Genomic DNA, 19,665 nt, shown 5'->3' with positions numbered 1-19,665 from the left:
GCCTATCAGTGATTATACAATAATGTGCTCCACTTATTTAAAGATTTATGGCAATGTCATCCATGTGAAACATAGCCACAAAGCAAACTTGGAAGAAGGAAGGCGTGGAAGAGAAAGAAAAATAACTCTCACAAAGGCCATGTGCTTTTTGCATAGGATGAACTGAAGCCAACCTCAGATCACCATGAAAGATTGGAGGCCTTCAGGATTTTAAACGTTTTCATGTAGTGTAGTAAAAAATAACCTTCAGTATTTGTTTCCCAGATATATAAGTTTAGTATCAGCAAATAAAAAGTAGGAGAAGAGTAAGTAGTACTGAATACAAGAATACAGAGAGTCGAGAGCTAACAACCTATTAACTGCATAGAAGATAGGAAGAAGTAAAATTACTAAAAGTAAACAAAAACAGAAACAAAAATACTCTATAAAATATCATTCAAACCTGAGGTCAGTTAGCATTGGTACAACTAGTTCTACTTCATTAAGTAGTATCTGATAAGATTATACCTTTGTGCAGTAAGTTTTAGAGTATCTAAGGACCGTAGTGATATGATTCAACCACTTCATTATTTAGATGGTAAAAAATAAGGGCAGAGAAAGAACTGTCATGTCTAACATCATTCAACTAGTTATCAAAATTCAATAAGCATTTGGCTCAAATATATTACACATTAATATATATGTTACATATAGAGAGAGACACAGACACACAAATTTTAAATAAATAAAATTCCATCTTTGCCCTCTAAGAGCTCATTTGTTCAATTGAGCACTGATACTACTAAGCAGTCCCCTGGCTAACACTTCACTGTTTCAGCATGGATAGAGTAGGGATTGATGCTCTATACTACTAAAATACTACGAAGACAGGAAAGGGGTCATGACGATATCAACAAAGCCTAAATTCCTTGCAAAACCAATGTGATCAACAGCTGCAGCATTTCACTAATCCAGGCTAATAATTCTAGCCTAATAGAAGTTGGGGTTAGTGGGGTTATTATGTTTTTTGTGTATTTAGTGACCCTTTACTCACTCCACAAGACCATTAGTGCTTTTTAAGAGCTCACAACCACACATTCAATAATCTGCTTTAGAATTTTGCTGGGAATTAATTCGCCATTATTTAACTTATACTTTCCAGAATTCACTTCTTTTCTCTATAGAGAGCTAACTCAAAATTTGAATATGAGGGATTCATGAAGCCAACAGAGTAGAAGGGGGCAACTCATGGCAAAAGTGGAAAGGTACTGTCATCAGATGCCAGCAGGGGGCAGCAAATAGCAGTTGAGGATTGGAATTTAAGATGTACACTTCAGTGAAGGATACAGATTTGGGGTACCCACCACTGTAGTTCTCTTCTTGCAGAGAATGAGATGGAAAAAAATAAGAAAACTGAAACTCAGAGTTCCAGGTTGTATGCAAAGGTCATTAGGTAGCGGTATAACCAGAAATGTATAAATATGTTTATTACAGTTTAAGAATGTATTGAGGGGTGGCAAACACTTTAGAAATATTGTCACTAAAAGCAGGCTTTGGGGATGCCTGGGTGGCTCCATCAGTTGAGCATCTGACTCTTGGTTTCTGCTCAAGTTCTGACCTCAGGATTGTGAGATCAAGCCACCCTTCGGACTGTGTACTCAGGTGGAATCTGCTTGAGAGTCTCTCTCCTTCTCCTTCTGTTTTTCCCACTCATTCTCTCATTCTTTCTTCCTCTGTCTCAAATAAACAGAAAAATCATAAATAAATAAATAAATAAATGCAGTTAGGCTTCCTATAAACGTTAACGGATACGAAGAACTGAATTTCTGTTATCCAGAAAATTCACTTTTTCTGGAACATGCCAATTGCTAACGTTACTATTTAAGTGATGTCTAACTGAATTATCTATAGGTGTGTATGCAAGTGTGTGTGTATGTGTGTAATAGGCAGATAAAGGAGAGGAAGGGAAAAAAAGGAGGAACTAACTGAAAGTGAGAGAGAGAGAGAGAGAAGAGAATCCACCCCAAACTTGTTCTCCAAGTTTTCCCATAGTCTCCTTAAAAATAAGTTCTTCTTAACCTAAAGGTGTCCACACTTCATCTGAGCTCTAAGTTGAATATCTTTTAAAAAGGTTTATATGAATCCATTCAGTTCCTTTTTCAGTTACACTGGGATGAATAAAGCAAAAATTTTCTATTCTATAAAAAGCCTGCAATGATTTTTTTTTCCTCTCCACTCCTCTAACTTAACAAATAATCAAAGCTAGAAAGTTCAAGGTTGGCAGGATTTTAGCTCTCTTGGAAGAAGGAAATCCATGCCAAATATTCAGGAAAACAATGGTTAAGTCTTTTTAAAAGGATAGAGCTTGAAATTATAGGTCTCCGCGTGGGTAAAACACTTCCTTTAGTGTTGTGGGATCTTTTGTAAAGTCAGCTTTGCTGAGGTGTTCCACAGTTAGGGTTTCAGCTATTCCACTAAGGCCAAGGTGCTACTAAAAGAAAAGGATGAAGATATTAAAAACAAATAATTTTAAGGAGGGTTGTCAGTTGTGGATTTGCTGTGATAAATTGCCTACACTTGGTTTCCTGAAATTATGAAAGCAGAAGTCTCTTGGTCATTAAAGATTTAGGGAGTTGTGGGAAAGGAGCAGAGGTGAATGGGAATTTGAAGTTTTTCAAAATAAATACTCAACTTGCCCTTCTGCCTTCTGCCCTTGTTTTCTACTGTTTGGTATGTTCTCTATATTCTAACCACAATCCTTTTTCTTCCCAGATGATCACAAACCTCCCTGCCTCCCTGATTTTGCTCTCACCCCTGGCATACTCACCGTATTCTATCTAATGAACTCCAAAACCCCCATTTATATTTCAAAGGCTAGAATTCCTTGTTTTTTTTTCTAGTAGAAATAATCACAGAATTCTAATAAAATTCTGAACTTCTCTCTATAACCCCTTTCCTAGGTTATTACACTTGTCTATACATTGTCTCTCCAGTTAACTGTGACCTCTTTGATGACAGGGACCCTCGCTTTAGATTACAGGGATTCATGAGAATCTGTATCGTCAGCATTGTGTCATGTAGTGTGGCACATAGGAGGCACTTTTGAAATTAATGAATAAGTGACATCCTACTATTTATTTCATATAAATATACCACAAGGAACATTTTAGCAACTAATGATTCTCAATATGGGTAAGATTGTGTATTTTTAGTATAAAGAGTATTACTCAAGTATTTTGGGGAGTAATACTCAAGTATTATTGTCTTGAGATGTTGGATAGCATCCCAAAGAAGATTCTATTGTGTTATTCCAAGTTGTGTATTCCAGTAGTTAGAAAACCAAGGTGACCACATGCAGCCAAGATAGAAAACAGCCATGCATGAGGAGCATCACCAGAGAAATAAGATAGAAATAAGATAAGATAGAACTGTGGAGTTCATCTCAAATCTATATCCTTCTAATAAGATGATGCTCTTGTGTCACCCCAAACTCCCTCTCTCTAGTTGAATTGACCATTTCCCTTCCACCCCATACATACTTCCCTCCATCTTTGCACCTTCAATACTTCACAGCACTTGCCAGTTTGCCTCTCTGTTTCCTCTTCTAGACTAAATCTAGCACATACTAGGAGCCCAATAAATGATTAACAAAAGAATAAATGAAGGACTAGAGAAGAATTTGGGAAGGGGAGCAGTGTCTTCCATATCCTTCTCCCCATTAGGGATCTAGCCAAAGATTTTTATCATTGTCTTTGAACAAATGGGCAGCGAATGGAATTCTGGCAAACACCTTGAATATTTGTTGGCAAAGCTTTAAAATTCACCAGTAGGACTTGATCTGCCTGGAAATTCTTTCATGTACAATAGGTATGTTAATAAAAATGTAGGATTATCCAAAATAAACTATGCAAGAATCAAGTAGGATGATAGAGTGTTTCATGATAAAGTGTGAATTTGGGAAAGCAGTTCACAGCTCTAAGACATAATATTCCCTCATATTAAGAGAAAGCTAATGATAGCATCTTTTCATAAAGGTTATTATGAATTAATGGAGATAATCCATGTAAAGCCAATAGCACAGTACTTGTAATACAGTGGGCTCTCAAGTGTTAGCTACTGTTATTAATGACAACAATAATAATAATAAACCTCCGCTCTGAGAATGCCTCTAACAACTGATCTGTCCTACAGAATGAGGAGCAAATGTTTTAATTTGGTATTCCTCAAGAATCTAATTCCAATTTTCAACACAGCCTATTATTCTGGGATCTCCTTGGACTTAAGCATCCTGCTCTCTTTGTTCTTTTTTTTTTTTTCTTTTTCCATTGACAAGAACCCGAGTTCATTGACATGAACCAGGAGATTGAGACAGACCAAGGAGTTTCACAAGTCCTTTATTTTCCACCAAATGTGATTCCAAGTGCCACTCTGTCTAATACATCCCACTGAGAGAAGGTGAGAATCTTTTCTAGCCAGTGTTGCTCACTTGGGTAGTGGTGGGAGAACAGTAAAAAAACATTTTGATGAGTCACTCTAGAAAGACCTCTCCAGCAAAATAGAGGGTATTTTTTACCCCTTTCAGAACTTTTTTTGTGGGATATGAACTATGGCTCATAAATTTAATTTGGCTCTCAATGACTATCACCTCCTATAGTGAAATTTTATTACAATTTCTTTTTAACTTACTTGCCTCCTATAGTTTGCATTCAAGAAAACTGTCTTACTTGATCTATTTAAAGAAATATGCACACTGAAAAGAGCCTAAACGGGTACCAGGGTAATTCAGTCAGTTAAGCATCTGCTTTCAGCTAGGATCATGATCCCAGGGTCCTGCAATCGAGCCCCGCATTGGGCTCCCTGCTCAACAGAGATCCTGCTTCTCCCTCTCCCTCTGCTGCTCCTCCTGCTTGTGCATACACACACTCTCCCTCTCTCTCAAATAAATAAATACAATCTTAAAAAAAAGGGGGGGCCTAAACAAAGGACCCTCAAGTGGGGAAATGTAATATAGTATATGTTCTCCATTAGTGTAGTTATAAGCATATCAAATAGAAAAAGACACAGCAACCACAGTCTGTCTTGTTGAATGTATCAGTTAAGATGGTATTCAGTTGCATGTAACAAAGACAGGATTATAGCCCTCTAAACAAGTAAGACTTTGTTTCTCTTTTGTAATATGAAGTAGGAGGCAGGCAGCATAATGCCCATGTGGCTCTTCAAGGATCTCATCAAAATTCAAGCTCATCTAGCATCTTCCTCTACCATCCATAGCGTATGGCTTTGGTCCTTATTGAACAAGATGGCTCTTCCCCCAGACATTGTTCCCTTATTCAATGCAGAAGCAGGGAAGGATTTAGAAGTGAAGGCAAAAGTTACTTGTCAGATGAATTTTTTTTTTTTTTTTTTTTTTTTTTTTGGTCAGGAATATATTTGCTTGCCCAGAAGCCTCTCCACCTCCACTAGAATTTTGCTTGAATTCCAAGGCCATGTAGAATTGTCTAGCTGCAACAGATCAGGGGAGGTGAACATTTTTAAATGGGCAAGTGGACACTTTGTACCAAAACAGTTCTAGTGGTAAAGCAGAAGGAAGAAGAGGAATAGTAAAATTAGGTGGGCAGCTAATAGTAGCAGACATACTTAGGATCAATAATAATCCATTTGTTCCTGAAGGAAGAGAAAATTGTTAGAATGTTAAATGTTGCTTGTGAAGTTTCCTGGGATCTCTAATAACACCAACCCTCTCTTCATGATAGGATATCTCAATGATGCTTTCCTCTTATCTCAACATTCACGTGACTGGCCCTCTCCTCTTAGGGAGGCTTTTTTCCCTCCCATGGTCCACTGAAACTTCTCTCGTGCTTTATGAGCCAAATCAAAAATGACTGGAAAGACTCCTACAAACACTGCACCCCTCTCCATTCACAGGGTCAGTGAATATAAAGTTTCTCATCCCCTCCACTCATTTCCAGAAGAATATGCTAACAGGTTAGCTGTATCTACCTTTTATTATAATGAGTTATTGATAATTAACTAATTATTAATAATTTATATTTATTGAATGTGATGTTCCAGTGCTGTGTGCTTCATATCCATTACTTTATCTTCACAGCAACCCCTGCCATAGTTTATTATATCTCCATTTTACTGATGAGTGGGGACAAGAGTTTTGAACCCAAGTCACCCTGACCAGTGTCTGAGCTCTTCATCACTATGCTATTCATAATTTCTCTTGTCAGAAATTATCATCTTTTTTGAAGACCCAAACAACTTACATTTGAATTTCTTTACTATATCCTTCCTAGTACTGAGCCTTGTTCACTAGAGGGACTTAACATTCATTTTACAAATAAAGTGAGCATGAGGATAATTACCAGTCACAGAGCCTGGGAAAGAACTGTCCCCCCCCGCCCACTCCAAGTCTTCTGGTCTGTATATGACACCATAATATACTAACCAATCTTTCAACAGATATGTATTGAGCACCCGTCATAGACTGGAGAGCTTCTGCATTTTGGTTATGTTGAAGGTGCTAGCCGTAAGGATTACAATCTTGTTCACTGGGAGGAAATCACAATCCTAGAAAAGATAAGATGAAATGTTTTCGTCTTTCAGCTTGAGGTTGTATGAAACTATTGTTAGTTGTGGGTCCAAGGGAATGCCAGGATGAAATCCATCAACTCTGAAGTTATTTATCATTCTGCTGGTTTTTCTGCCCCCGGTTCTTCTCTGCTCCCTACAGACCATTTCCGATGTCATAACAGCAAAGCAGCTCTACAGAAGACATATGTTTGGAAATCCTCCATTTTCACTCTCCTGAGCTCTGAGTCACACCACCTCTCCCACCAGCCTCAGGATAAGTCTATCAGAGGACCTCACAAGACTTTTAGTATGACAGAATTGTCATTATTTGCTATGCAATTTTTTCCTAGGCTTTGCAGTCTTTGAAACTATTTACAAAAAGAACTTCAGATAACTCAAGCTTTTATCCCAATAAAAGAGTAAGAAAAGCCTTTGCTCCTTGCCTTTGGGTGAGCCAAGCCCTCCAACACCTCTGACATCCCAGAGCACCCCCAACTAAGGGTAGCTTGCATTGAACTCTATCTGTAAAACAAAACAAAACAAAACAATAACCTCTTTGCAAGGGATGTTCCTCACATTGAAGTAAACGTTGAGGTTATCTATCTCTTCAGATCTGAAATAATTGTCCAGGTACATACAGATGTCATTAGTGGGAAGAAGGGAGGAGGAGAAAGACATCCATGGCCAGTGGTTGCTTATGGCCCCCCATCAAAACTTCTCCAAAGAAAATCAAACAAACTGGACAGTCTGGTAAGTCATGATGAAGATGGACTCCAAAGTTCCTTTTGTAGTCATTACATAAGTGACAAAAATATATTTCCTACCTCCACAACATGGAAAACTCTTACTTCTTCTTTTTCCTGGTCCTTTTTTAGAGAAGCTGAGGTGATAAAAATGCTCCTTGATGCAGACGTTTTAAATTATACATGCTTGTGGAAATAGATTTTAACATATTTTTTTTCTTTGAGTCCTCACATCCGCTTCTGAGAATACAGGGGTGTCTACAAAAGGTCCACGAAGATGACTTCTTTCAAAAGACCTGGTTTGATTTGGCACTCACTCTAAGGGAAAGAAGAAATAAGATGTCTAAAGTGGAAAGGCCATGTGTACCTAAGCGACTCCACTTACTTATTGGAGATGCCTTCAGTGCTCCTCTTCAGATCTCCTTGACCTGCCCTTCACTGCAGCTGCAGCTGTAGTGGATAATTTCCAGAGAGCTGAGAGTTACCTCTCTCATCCTTTGGCTTCAGCTCTGCCTAGAAGCCTTCTCTGAAGGAGTAAGAGTCCATTCAATTGGAAGTACAGCCTAGAAATGCAAGGAGTTGCTCTGTAGGTAATAATCAATGAAGACAGGAGCTGGTGGGTAAATCCATGCATCAGTCTCTTTCCCTCAGATGGATGACCCTAAGAGACATTCTCCTACCTCTTAGCTGCCCCAACAGCTACTTCAACTGTTGATCCTGACTTTGGTCTTTCCTCTTTTCCTGTTTTGCTTTCCCAGGTTCTTCATTCCTACTTCCTGGGACCATCTCCCAGGCTCACAAGTCCCTGAAGGTCTTGTAAGCCTAGAAAATGTTTTTGATTAATTTTTCAGTGATCATGTTGACAGCACTTGAAAGCAGACTATAGGCAATGTTGTATTTAAAACAATTGGTCTAGTGTAACAAAGGATTATGTAAAATTAATGAGCATGAAGATTGCATACACTAAGCCTCCCTGGCTCCTTTCTACTCTCACTCAACATAGACCTTTTGCCATGCAGAATGTTCTGCAATTTGGTAGTCAAGCAACAACAAAATCAAGTATCCTGAAATCTAACTATATCCCATAGTATAGACATGTCCTAGACTATTGAGGTACTTGTAATTTCAATAAGAAAATGTAGTAGGCCTCACTTTGCCTCACTTTGCCCAAAATGTTACATTTTAGGACTCCGTTTTGGCTGCAGCCTGACAGCATGCAACAGCAGGCCGGTTAAATGAAGTTCAGCAGAGCATTGATAATTATCCTCATCTGGTCTGGTTTGGCACAGTACAGAAATGTTATGATTATCTTACTTGTCTTATGTTGCTGAGTCAGAATAAATCGAAAATCAAATAAATGAAAACTATGTCACTAAGGTCTTTGCTTTTCCCCAGCTAATCCCTTCCCTCCAGGTCAACCTGTGAATGACACTCCATAACATTTAACACAATGAATTTTGAGGATTTTTATTTACTTCTCTTATATAACTAGATGAATGTTGAGATACAACATGGTTCATATGGAGTTGGTGCTTAATAAATAGATGTTGAATAATAAATCAATCCATTAAATATTCAATAAACCAATATAAAATGAGAGAGTCCTCTTAATCAAAGACTTAGGAAATCCCAATCAAGTTCTAAATGACAAAAGGAATTAAAACTGCTATTAGCTATGCATTTTTCCTTTTCGGAGTTGAAAGCAAAGTCCCTAGAATTGGTGATGTTTCTCAGTTAAAGGCACATTTCCTTCTGTCCTGAGCTGCAAATGTGTGATCTCATGAAGTCACAGAGTCTGCTCCCAGGCTGCTGAGTGATCCCACCCCTGGTCCTTGGAGCCTGTCTGTCTGGGACCAAGAGTTAAGTTAGATGAAGCCAATTGGCAATCCATTCCACTACCAGCATGAACAGCTTTATCATGTCAAAATGGTTCCTCTGCTTATTTCTTCTGAAAATTTATTTCCTTAGGATTTTGCCAGTCTGGCCAAATTTGCTGAGCTGGGAAATGCTTGGAAAAGACTGGAAGGAATGTTTAAACTCTGCCAGTGTTTTGTTTCCACTTAGAGAATCAAGCAGTACACCCCAATGTGCAGTGTGTTCATGACCATCTTGTAGCCACATTGTAACGTCTGCTCTTATAACCAAGCTACCAAATCCCAAGGAGGAGTGCAAAGGCCAAACAACTCACAAATCATGACGTTTCATTTTCTTGTTATTATTTACTGTTAGCCATAGTTCAGAGCTGAATGAACTTCCAGTGGTTTATTTCATTTAACCTTCACCATGATCCTATAAATTCATTCTTTTCTTGTTATGTCTCTTAGGAAACCCAGGTTGACCAAAGTTCAGGGATCTGACCAAAGTAATATAATTAGAAAGATAAAGTCACAACAAAGTCAAGTTTTAAATATTATGTATAATTGTGAAAATATCACCAAAACAACAACAACCACAACAAAAAATCTCTTGGCCAACCAAAACTGAGTTTATTGTTTACTGATGTGAGAACCCACTACCTCAACAAAGACTAAAAAATGTCTCAAGGAAGAAGGACAAAGCTAGGATATGTATGGGGTTTGGAGGCCTGGTTTAAAGTGGGTCTTTTGATTTGATTAGAGATTATGACACAATACTTTAAAAGGATTGGTGGATATAGTTAAGTAAAGATTTTGAGGTAAGGGTTTCAAGAGTCATGGAGAACAAATAATTATTTCATGGTATTTATTTTAAAAATGAGCAATTTTAAATGTGTTTTAAAGAAGTCTCTAGAAGAAAGAGGAGTTATTTTTTGGAACCTTAACTTCTTGGGCAAAAGTTTTCCAGTGTAGTAAAATCATGTTGAAGATGACATTGGAAGGAAAAAGTCATGTTATTGTGGAATAACATGTGAGTGTATTTAGTTTTCATTAATATCAGTCAATGGGTCTCAACTTATTATTTGGAAAATATGGTTACATGACTTACACCTCAAAGTATCAAATAATATGTGAAGATGAAAGTTTCCCAGGCTGAAGTATCCTCCAAATGAAAACTAGTCACTTGTAATTAGAATCTGTTTCAATAACTTCCAAGTTCACACCTACTGTTCTGCCTAAACTTACCTACAGACCTTCAGAATGAGGATCTTTCAAAAGAGGAAAAGGTCACCTAGCTCTAGAGACTGGAAAGGTTTAGACTCCTGAGGGAGAAGAAAGAATCCATTATATTCATTCAACCTACTATATTCCCTAAGGATTTCCAGCCCCTAAAACTGTGCCTGTCATTTAAGATGTTTTCAAATAAAGATTTCCTGAATTAATTTTGAATGAACAGCAAGTGATAATAATAATAATAATAAAAGTTAATATTGATATTTAATGAATACTTAACTCCATACCAGCTATCGAGCTAAGCATTGATATGGATTATTACATTTACTCCACCCAGACACCCCAAGAAATGGGTACTATTAAATTTCTATTTTCCAGAGGACAAAGCTGAGTAAAGACAAAGTTAAAATACCCAAAGGCCATGAACAACGAGGCAGAGCCTTGATTGGAGCTTAAATAATATGCCTAACAGTAGAGCTAAGAATGCTGAGTCCAACATCTTATTTGCCATGTTATGAAAAGGAAAGAGCAAAAGAATATTAGATTATAAGTTGGGAAGAAGAAAATTATAGTGTGGAAACCTTGATTCTAGGATTTCTACAAGTGTTTGGAGTGTGTGTAAATTCCCAGCCTTGCTGTTTCTATCATGACAAGTTTGTTTTGTTTTTGTTCTTAAGTCTCCTTCACACTTTGTACACACTTTTATTGTTGTAACAAACATCACAATGCAAGGCAATTCCTCCTTTCATGGGGTCTTTCCTACTGACCCATAAACTCTTTGAGGAAAGGAATCTTATCTTCGTTTCCGTGGGACCAGGTATAATGTTGGGCACAGATGTGAAACTCAATCAACACATCTATTGAAGAAGTAGTATGTGACTTTGTCATATTAAATAGCAACAAACACTTTAAATGTAAAGGCCTCGGGTTTGTCTATTTGTTGGGCTTTGAAAGAGTCAAATCAGTAATGCCTTAACTCTTCCCCACCCAAATTCTGAACAGATTGAGATATAAGAGAGAGTAATAAACTAAACAGTCACTGAATTATCATCCTTACAATTGAATCCTTATTAATATAATTAAAAATATCATCCTTATAATCAGTTTATAATAAAACTGATTTTGGAGAATGTAGCTTATATCTGTTGCTGAGTGGGTTTCTTCATCCTAAACTCCAAAATTAGCAGACATCTATGAAGTCAGATAGTCCCAGAAAGCTGTGGCCTTCTGCACGTAAGAACAGAGTCCTTTTCATTAAATACATGTTCTCTGCAAGCAAGTGGGTTCCTCAGAAGAAAAAGAAGAGAAAGGGACTGAATTATTCAAACACAGTGATGGGGTGTAGTCTCTCCTCTACCCGGAGAAGGAGTCAGTGAGAGGCAGGAGGATTGAGCCAGTGAAGCAATATTCACATATAAGAAAACATAAGGAAAGGGTATCTGTGGTTTTCCCAGCTGTTTTTGGAGGCAACAAAGATAGAGGGCATCTTGAGACTAGAAAAAAATTGTGCCACTACTCCGATACACTATCAGAGAGGGGGACACGTTTCTGAAGGAAAAATTTTAAAAGAAAGAGAAAGAAACAGTTACTAAGAGTTTGAGGAGGAAAGAAAATGATAATAAAGGGAGCCTACAGGAATGAAGAAGGGCTCTTTCACTGACGGAAGACCTACATTATTTTCCTGATAATCGGTGCAGCTTCCATGAGACTGACAGTAAAAGTCTCCTCTTCCACATTTTATATAACATTCATGGAGGATACTAGATCTGCTCCATCAAGGCTATACTATCCCAGGCTTAGAGATGGCTTCTTACTTATCCTCAGGGTCAATGCTAAAGGGATATGAGAAGCAATCAATCCATCAATCAGTCTATCGTTTACAAGCCCAACTTTGCTTGCGATACGAAAGATCACAGACGAGCCTAGAGCTGCTCTTTTCTCACAGGAGATGCTTTACAAAAAATCTGACCACCATGGGAGAGGAATCCCCTGTGTTTTCACAGCAGTGGCTTCAGTTTGGGAAAAGCACTGGTACCATTTACGGGCATTTCAGCAAATTGAGTGAAGGAAGAAAAAGCAATTTTATTTTTAAGTTAGAAAATCCTAAAACCAGCATCACAGGGAGACTTAGAATTCAACTGTTTCCCTTACTGGAAACCATCTCTTAAATAATGCAAAGAGAAAGCTGCATGTACATCTTCAAAGAGTGTGTGTTATGAAAAGGCAAGAAAGCAGGCCGACCAGATCCCGGAAAATCCCAGTGCTGCTATGGGAGGTGCCCAGACCGTCAGTGTGGGCTCTGCCTGGGCAGAAGTTTTTGCAAATAAGAGGCGCCCAGTGCTCAGGCCTGGAAGTGAAAGGATCACCTCAAGCATTCTTATCACCTCGAGGTGCCAGAGATGCATGGGCTAAGAACCAGAATCTGAAGGTATCAGCTTTTGTTCTTGGGGCTAGTTTCTAGGCCCAGAGACTGGATATAATACTTTGAAAAGAGAAATATATAAGAAGTCAGCATAGAGAGGGGGATAAAAGGAATTTGGATTTGGAGAGCTCAAGATCTAAGGCCTAAATCTTCACTATCCATGTGACTGTGAGCAAACCCCTTAACGTCTATGGGCCTCAGTTTAAATCTATGAAATGGGAATACCAATTCCTGCTATGCAGCTTTAATGAGATGAACCAGGGGCATAACTATGTAGCTGCTATGACTGTGGGCAAACGCCTTAACGTCTATGGGCCTCAGTTTAATTCTATGAAATGGGAATACCAATTCCTGCTATGCAGCTTTAATGAGATGAACCAGGGGCATAACTATGTAGCTGCACTATGCAAACTGGAAGGTGAATTAAAACTGTCAGTGATCTGTCAAGGTTAATAGGGCAACTGCCTAGGAAACCAAACAAGAGGTCACAGCCAGGCCTGCCTTTGACCATAGGTAATAGCTTCTGAGCTTTGATTTTGTTCTTCCCTTTCTACTCTTGTGATCTTACTACTTTTCTGAACATTTCTATGTTGCCCTTCTTTCAGGATCTGTAGTTCCTATGGTTTCCCTGGGGATTTGCTCTAAGTGACAGCATCTTAATTAACTGAGTACCTTTCCCTCTTTCTTTTCTTTCCTACTCAAAATTTACTACTTTGTCTTCCCATTTGCTCAAAATTTTTGTTTTCTGTTAGGAAGGGGAAAGTAATGACTTACACCGAGCAAACTACTCACTAACGAGGGACTTTAGGGGCACTTGGGTGGCTCAGTCCATTGAGTGTCTGCTTTCAGCTCAGGTCGTGATCTCAGAGTCCTGGGATCAAGCCCCACATAGGGCTCTCTGCTCAGCGGGGAGCCTGCTTCTCCCTCTCCCTCTGCCTGCTGGTCTCCCTGCTTGTGCGTGTGCTCTCTCTCTCTCTCTCTCTCTCAAATAAATAGATAAATAAAATGTTTGGGGGAAAAATCAGGTACTTTATATATATGATCTAATACAAGGGTTCTCAAAGTGCCATCCCTGGACCAGCAACATCAGCACTTCTTGGACTTCCTGGGAACTTGTAAGAAATAGAAATTATCAGCCCCTATTCCTGACCTGAAAAACCAAAAACTCTGGGATGGGGTCAGCAGTCTATGTTTTTAACAAGTCTTATAGGTGATCTGTGAACCCTCAACTTGGAAAAACATTGATCTAATGCAATTGTCCTAACAAACCAGCCAGAGAAGTATCATTAGCATTAACAGGTAAGGAAATTGGGCTTGAGAAATCATGACACTTGCCTGAGGTCATACTGCTGCTTATAAATAGCCAGGCTGGGATTCAGATTCAAACCAGCCCTGCCACAGAGGCTGGCTCAAATCCATGCCACTGCCCATAATGCCATAATAATCATGACTGAAAATGGCATCTTACTCCTCAGAGATAATAGTTATATTCTAGCAGCCACCTGGAACAAAGGCTGGAACACAGGGTGTGGAATCACTAGGACAAACACGTGAACCCTGACAGTGAATTTCCTAGCTCTTTGTGACTGTGGGGAATTCATTCAACATCTGAGCCTTAATTTCTTTATCAGTGTAACTGTAACTTGATTTTATTTTCACAAATTTTCCCAACAAATGTTCCAGAGAGTTCTCTTTGCATTCATGAAAGAGTACATGACATTGAGGCATGGAATTTCTCTTACCCCAATCCTGAAGACAAACTTTTTTGTGTTTTGAAGCTCTTTGGAAACATTCAAGTCCTTTTCTCCAAGAAAAGGAGCATAGTCAGCTGTTCTGTGTAAAGGAAAAAGAGGAGAAGCTGTAAAATAGGTGTGTTATTTCCATACCCAGGGTTAAGAACAATATTATCACCTCAATCTTCCACACCCAGAGTTATGTACAAACAAATTTAGCTCCTCAATGATCCTGGCTCATTTGAAGACAACAAGATCTCGGAACTGATCCAGGAGAAAGTGGAATAAACACTTTCATGTCTAGAAGCAGAAAGGGAAAATAGCCCAACCAGTAGCCAACACACAAAGACACACAGAATTGTGTTCAAATCTGCAGTGGACAGACACCAGAATATAGTCCGACTTGGTATTTCCCAGATGGCTGGAGCTATGGAGCTTGATCCCTGCTTAGGACTGATAGAGTCAAGAACATAGAACTGTCTTCTTGGGAGAATAAGCAGGAGTACCCCTTTTTTTTTAGCTCACGTCTAAATGGAAGAAATGTTAACTTTTTTCATTCATTGAACTTTAGTTTCCTCTTCTATAAAATAAGGATGAAATGAAATACTATTTCTAAGAATTGCACTGAGAACAATAACCTTTATAAATTCAACTTCATTTCCAACTCCTATTCCTTTTTACAGATTACCTAGAGAGTTGCATTGAGAAGGGTTCTGAAGCTCACTGTCACGGTTAATTAATAATGAATAGCATGGACATGGTACAGCAGGACAGACGGTTGTATTTAAGATAAAATTTAAACTACTGAACATGGTTTAAATAAAGACCTTTGTGATTTGTCTATTACAGACCTTCTCCGGATTCATTTTCTCCCTCAATCACTCACTTTATCCTCGACCACCTAATCTGCTCTAACCAAAGTAAATAATTCCATTGCCTCTGAGATAGTATTACAATATTGTGTCTTCAGACTGGAATGTTCTTGCTCTCTACTTTTCTTCCTCCAGACTTAACCACATTCTCATTTCCTATGTACACATAGGTGCACACGTACATGCCACATTTTGCATGGCTTGTACCAAGATTATATCCTCTTGTACTAAGCTACATAACACCCCATGGTATCTCTAAAGTGTGATTATTTTCTTTCTCATCTTTCTCTTCACTGAACTACAATCTCCTGGGGCAGAGATCCTGTGCCTGCTGTGACCCATAGAGAGCACTATGCCCTGTGCAGATTAAGGTCTGTGTAAAATATTGTCGAATTAACCAAATTAATGAGCCAGTGATATATGCCTAAGATAGTCAAGTTCACAAGGTAAGGAGCTGGAATCACTGACTTCTTCCTACACAAGCTTGAAGGTGTACGCAATTAAGTTATTACATCCGTGGATCAGCTTCCTAACTCTAAAATGGAAAAATAACAGTGCCTACCTACGGGTGCTGTGAGTAAATACATATATGGAGAGCACTTAAGAAGTGCTTGGCACTTAGTAAACACAACATAAATTATCACCTTTTAATGTTATTACTTGTGATCAACCAGCTGTTTTGAAATCACTGGTATCTGGAAATCTCTTCATCTTGGTCATAACAAGATAATGAGATTGAATATTTGAAAGTCTTTAAAAGTAAGTAGTAAAACCATGAATAGCAACTTTAGCACTTAATTCTCAAGTCTGAGCTCCCTTCACTGATTTACTTATGCACTAACCAAAATACCTCATTTCTTAAGCACTTAAAGATTATGCATATAGATCACACAGTAAACTGAAACTGATTATGACATAAAGTGCCACGCATAATACAATCAGTGCATGCTGTTTTATTATATTGAAACACATGTTGTTTTCTACCTTTGCTTGTTCTAGTCTGGTAGACAAACCTGCTACCTCCTATTATGCACACACCTACTGTTACATTAAAATATTAAATAATTGTGAATGGCTATAGCCAGTAAGTCATTTTTCTCCATTTAATATCATCTATTATCACTTGCATCATCAGGATTTTGATATTCTTGAAACATGATTACTTAGCAATATTAAGTATATATGTGGTACTGGACTGTGAGAAAAGCAGATATTGGGTCATGGCTGAAATATGACCCCAACTCAACTATCAATGGCTCTCCTTGCTTTGGTGTTCAAATTCTGAATGAATTGAAACTCTAAAATAATGACATGTCTCCATTTCACACAATGCATGTAAAATAGCATCTACTGAGGAATATTGAACATCAAGGACTTTAATAGGCTTTAATTCAGAACAAGATCTTCATTTTTCCCTCACCTGATGGGAAAATAACACAATATCCAGGTTCCTTGTAGAATCAAAAGTCAGTAATACCTGATATACAAAAAATAGTTGAAAAACTCAAATGTAGATCCATTATTGCAAATCTACAAAGATTATAGATTATAAAGACAGAGGGAGAGTGAAAAGTCACATTGGCCCTAAATAGCTGATAAAACTATTAATTTATATACTCTTAACAGTATGCTTGCTTTAAGTTAGTTTCTCTAGAAATAAAAGTTATCATTTCATATATGTAAAAAGCATGGGGAAAAAACTACTGGTTTCAAAAACTCAATAAACCTGTCCCATGACCTTCGAGCAGTAACGGTCTTATTGGTCTTTAAAGCTCCATTCCTAGGGGCGCCTGGGTGGCTCAGTAGATTAAAGCCTCTGCCTTCGGCTCAGGTCATGATCTTAGGGTCCTGGGATGGAGCCCTGCATTGGGATCTCCACTCAGCGGGCAGCCTGCTTCCCTTCTTCTCTCTCTCTGCCTGCCTCTCTGCCTACTTGTGATCTCTGTCAAATAAATAAAATATTTAAAAAAAAAAAAAAGGCTCCATTCCTACCAAAGAGAGAAAAACATAGTAGACATTCAAGAAATGTCTGTTGAGTGGACCTGGGGTATTAAGATGGAGAATATCTGATTCCTCATAGGATTAGTCAGTTCCAGCCAGATATACAATTTATTTCAAAACACTTTTCAAGTGGTGCTTCATGTCATAAACTGCTATATTTTCTCCATGCAATGGCTTTCAATTTGAAGACCCAACAAATTTAAATCCAAAGTTCATGATTCCAGGTAAGTTTTCCTTTAAACAGCATAAAATGAATCAGAACCAACTGAAAATAAGCAAAGTAAGCAGAAATTCAACTCTCAGAATAATTTCATTTTTTGAAGGAAAATGCCTCTGCACCTGCACACTAAAACAAGTACAGTCAGATGAATAAGCAATGAATAGGGAATACTGATACCCTTCATGGCACCCCAAGAAGAAAGAATATAGAAGGAGGAATGACTGAACAAGTTCACTCCCTCAGAACCTGCATGTGATATTGATACCAGCTTAGCAAACAGGAGGACAAAAAAGAACAAAAGACTCGGTTATTAAAGAGGATCTATGAGCCTACAGAACCCTGCAGATCCTACAGAATCTACTTGAAAAGGTGCCGAGTAGTGAGTCTGTCACCACACACACTCCCATGACATATGGCCAATAGGTTGTTGGTAAATATTTAATACACTGAAATGCGAGACTCTGATGCCAAGCTGCTAGGGTTACAAAGAGGTAGAGCCATTCTGACAAAGCCAGGGTTCCTGGTGACAGTGGTGCTGTGTTACAGAGCTCATATCTGCAGACTAAAATTAAAACTCACTCCATTCATATAACACAACTCCCTGCAGGAGACCTTGGTAGATTTTCTCTTTAGTTAAAGCTGTCTTCTACGGTTCACCAGCTTTAACACAGAGGGAAATTATAGTGTTGGACCTTCACATCTGTCTTACATACTCTACAGTAACTTGAGTTGCTGTTTGGTCTTAGAATTCCCAAGTCCTCAACCTAAAAGTAGTGTTTACTTTTTGTCAGATTTGTCACAATCTCCTTATTCTGATAATGTGGGAGAGATACTGTACAAACCGATTTGAGGTGAGAAAGGAAGTCTGTCTGATTAGTGGTGTATTAAATTTTTTTTTATCAAAGGTCTGAATTTTGGATGGCTATAACAATGGCCCAGTTCTTGTATAGCCCTGAAGAAGTTTCAGAGTGTTGAACAATCTGCTAAATTGGACCATTCATCTCTACTCCCAACCACCCAATACTGTTGACTCACACCAAAAATTCAGGTCACAGAGAAAGTAACCAGACAAGGAGAGGAATGTTAATAATATTATTAGTTACTATTTTTGACTGCCTGTTTGCACCAGTCCTGTGCTAAATGTGGTGGGTACATTATTTCCTTTAATCTTCACAATAACTTTGTGTTAGCAGGTATTATTATCTACACTTTATAGAGGAGAAACTGAGACTCAGAAAAAGTCATCTGTCACAGTTGGAAAAGCCCAAAATTAGAACATAGGTTTGTCTGATGTAAAGCCTATGCTCTTTGCCACCAAACTGTGATGATAGAATCTCTGAACAGTCCTCCCAGGGGAAGGGTCCTATGTGACCAGGCAGGTTATACAGATGTGAGAAGCAGGCTGAGAGTAAGATAGAGACATAGCTACAAGAACTATTTTTTTTTCTTTAAAGTAAAAAAAAAAAAAAGATTAATTGCAATTGAAACTTTGCCATAATATCAGGGATACAATTGGAAGGAAGTTGGGGGTGGTACTGTGGTGAAGCCAAAATTAGCAAAGACTGGGTGAGTCTCATGAGACTAGATCACATCCCAGTGTTGACCAAGTGCTGAGGTAGGTCCCAGAACAAGGTTCAAGACCAAGTAAAAGAAATGAATTGTATATCTGGAAACAGCACATAACAGGGAGTAGGGCCGGGTTTAGAACACAGAAAGACAGACAGAAGTAATGATGAGCAGACCCCAAGGGGAAGAATTTGAAAAGTTGGTGAAGGGACTGCATCTTTGGCTGTGCTGAGGGGCAGGTCGTGCACTTGAAGCTGTATAGTTTATAATCTTATTGCAAGAAACATTGTCTAAGAAGGTTGCTGGAGAGGGGTGGCCACAAAGTGCATGATATTTCTCTTCGGATTCAGTCTTCCCTTATTTCCTGGGTATAAACTATATGTAAGACACACTTAAATATATTTAGCTGCCACGAATGAAGGTCTTTATTAATTATTTATGCCCCTCCTAGTAACTGGTCT

The sequence above is a fragment of the Neovison vison genome, chromosome 7, assembly GCF_020171115.1.
Source record: "Neovison vison isolate M4711 chromosome 7, ASM_NN_V1, whole genome shotgun sequence".
NCBI classification, from domain to species: domain Eukaryota; kingdom Metazoa; phylum Chordata; class Mammalia; order Carnivora; family Mustelidae; genus Neogale; species Neogale vison.
This window is presented reverse-complemented; position numbering follows the sequence as displayed.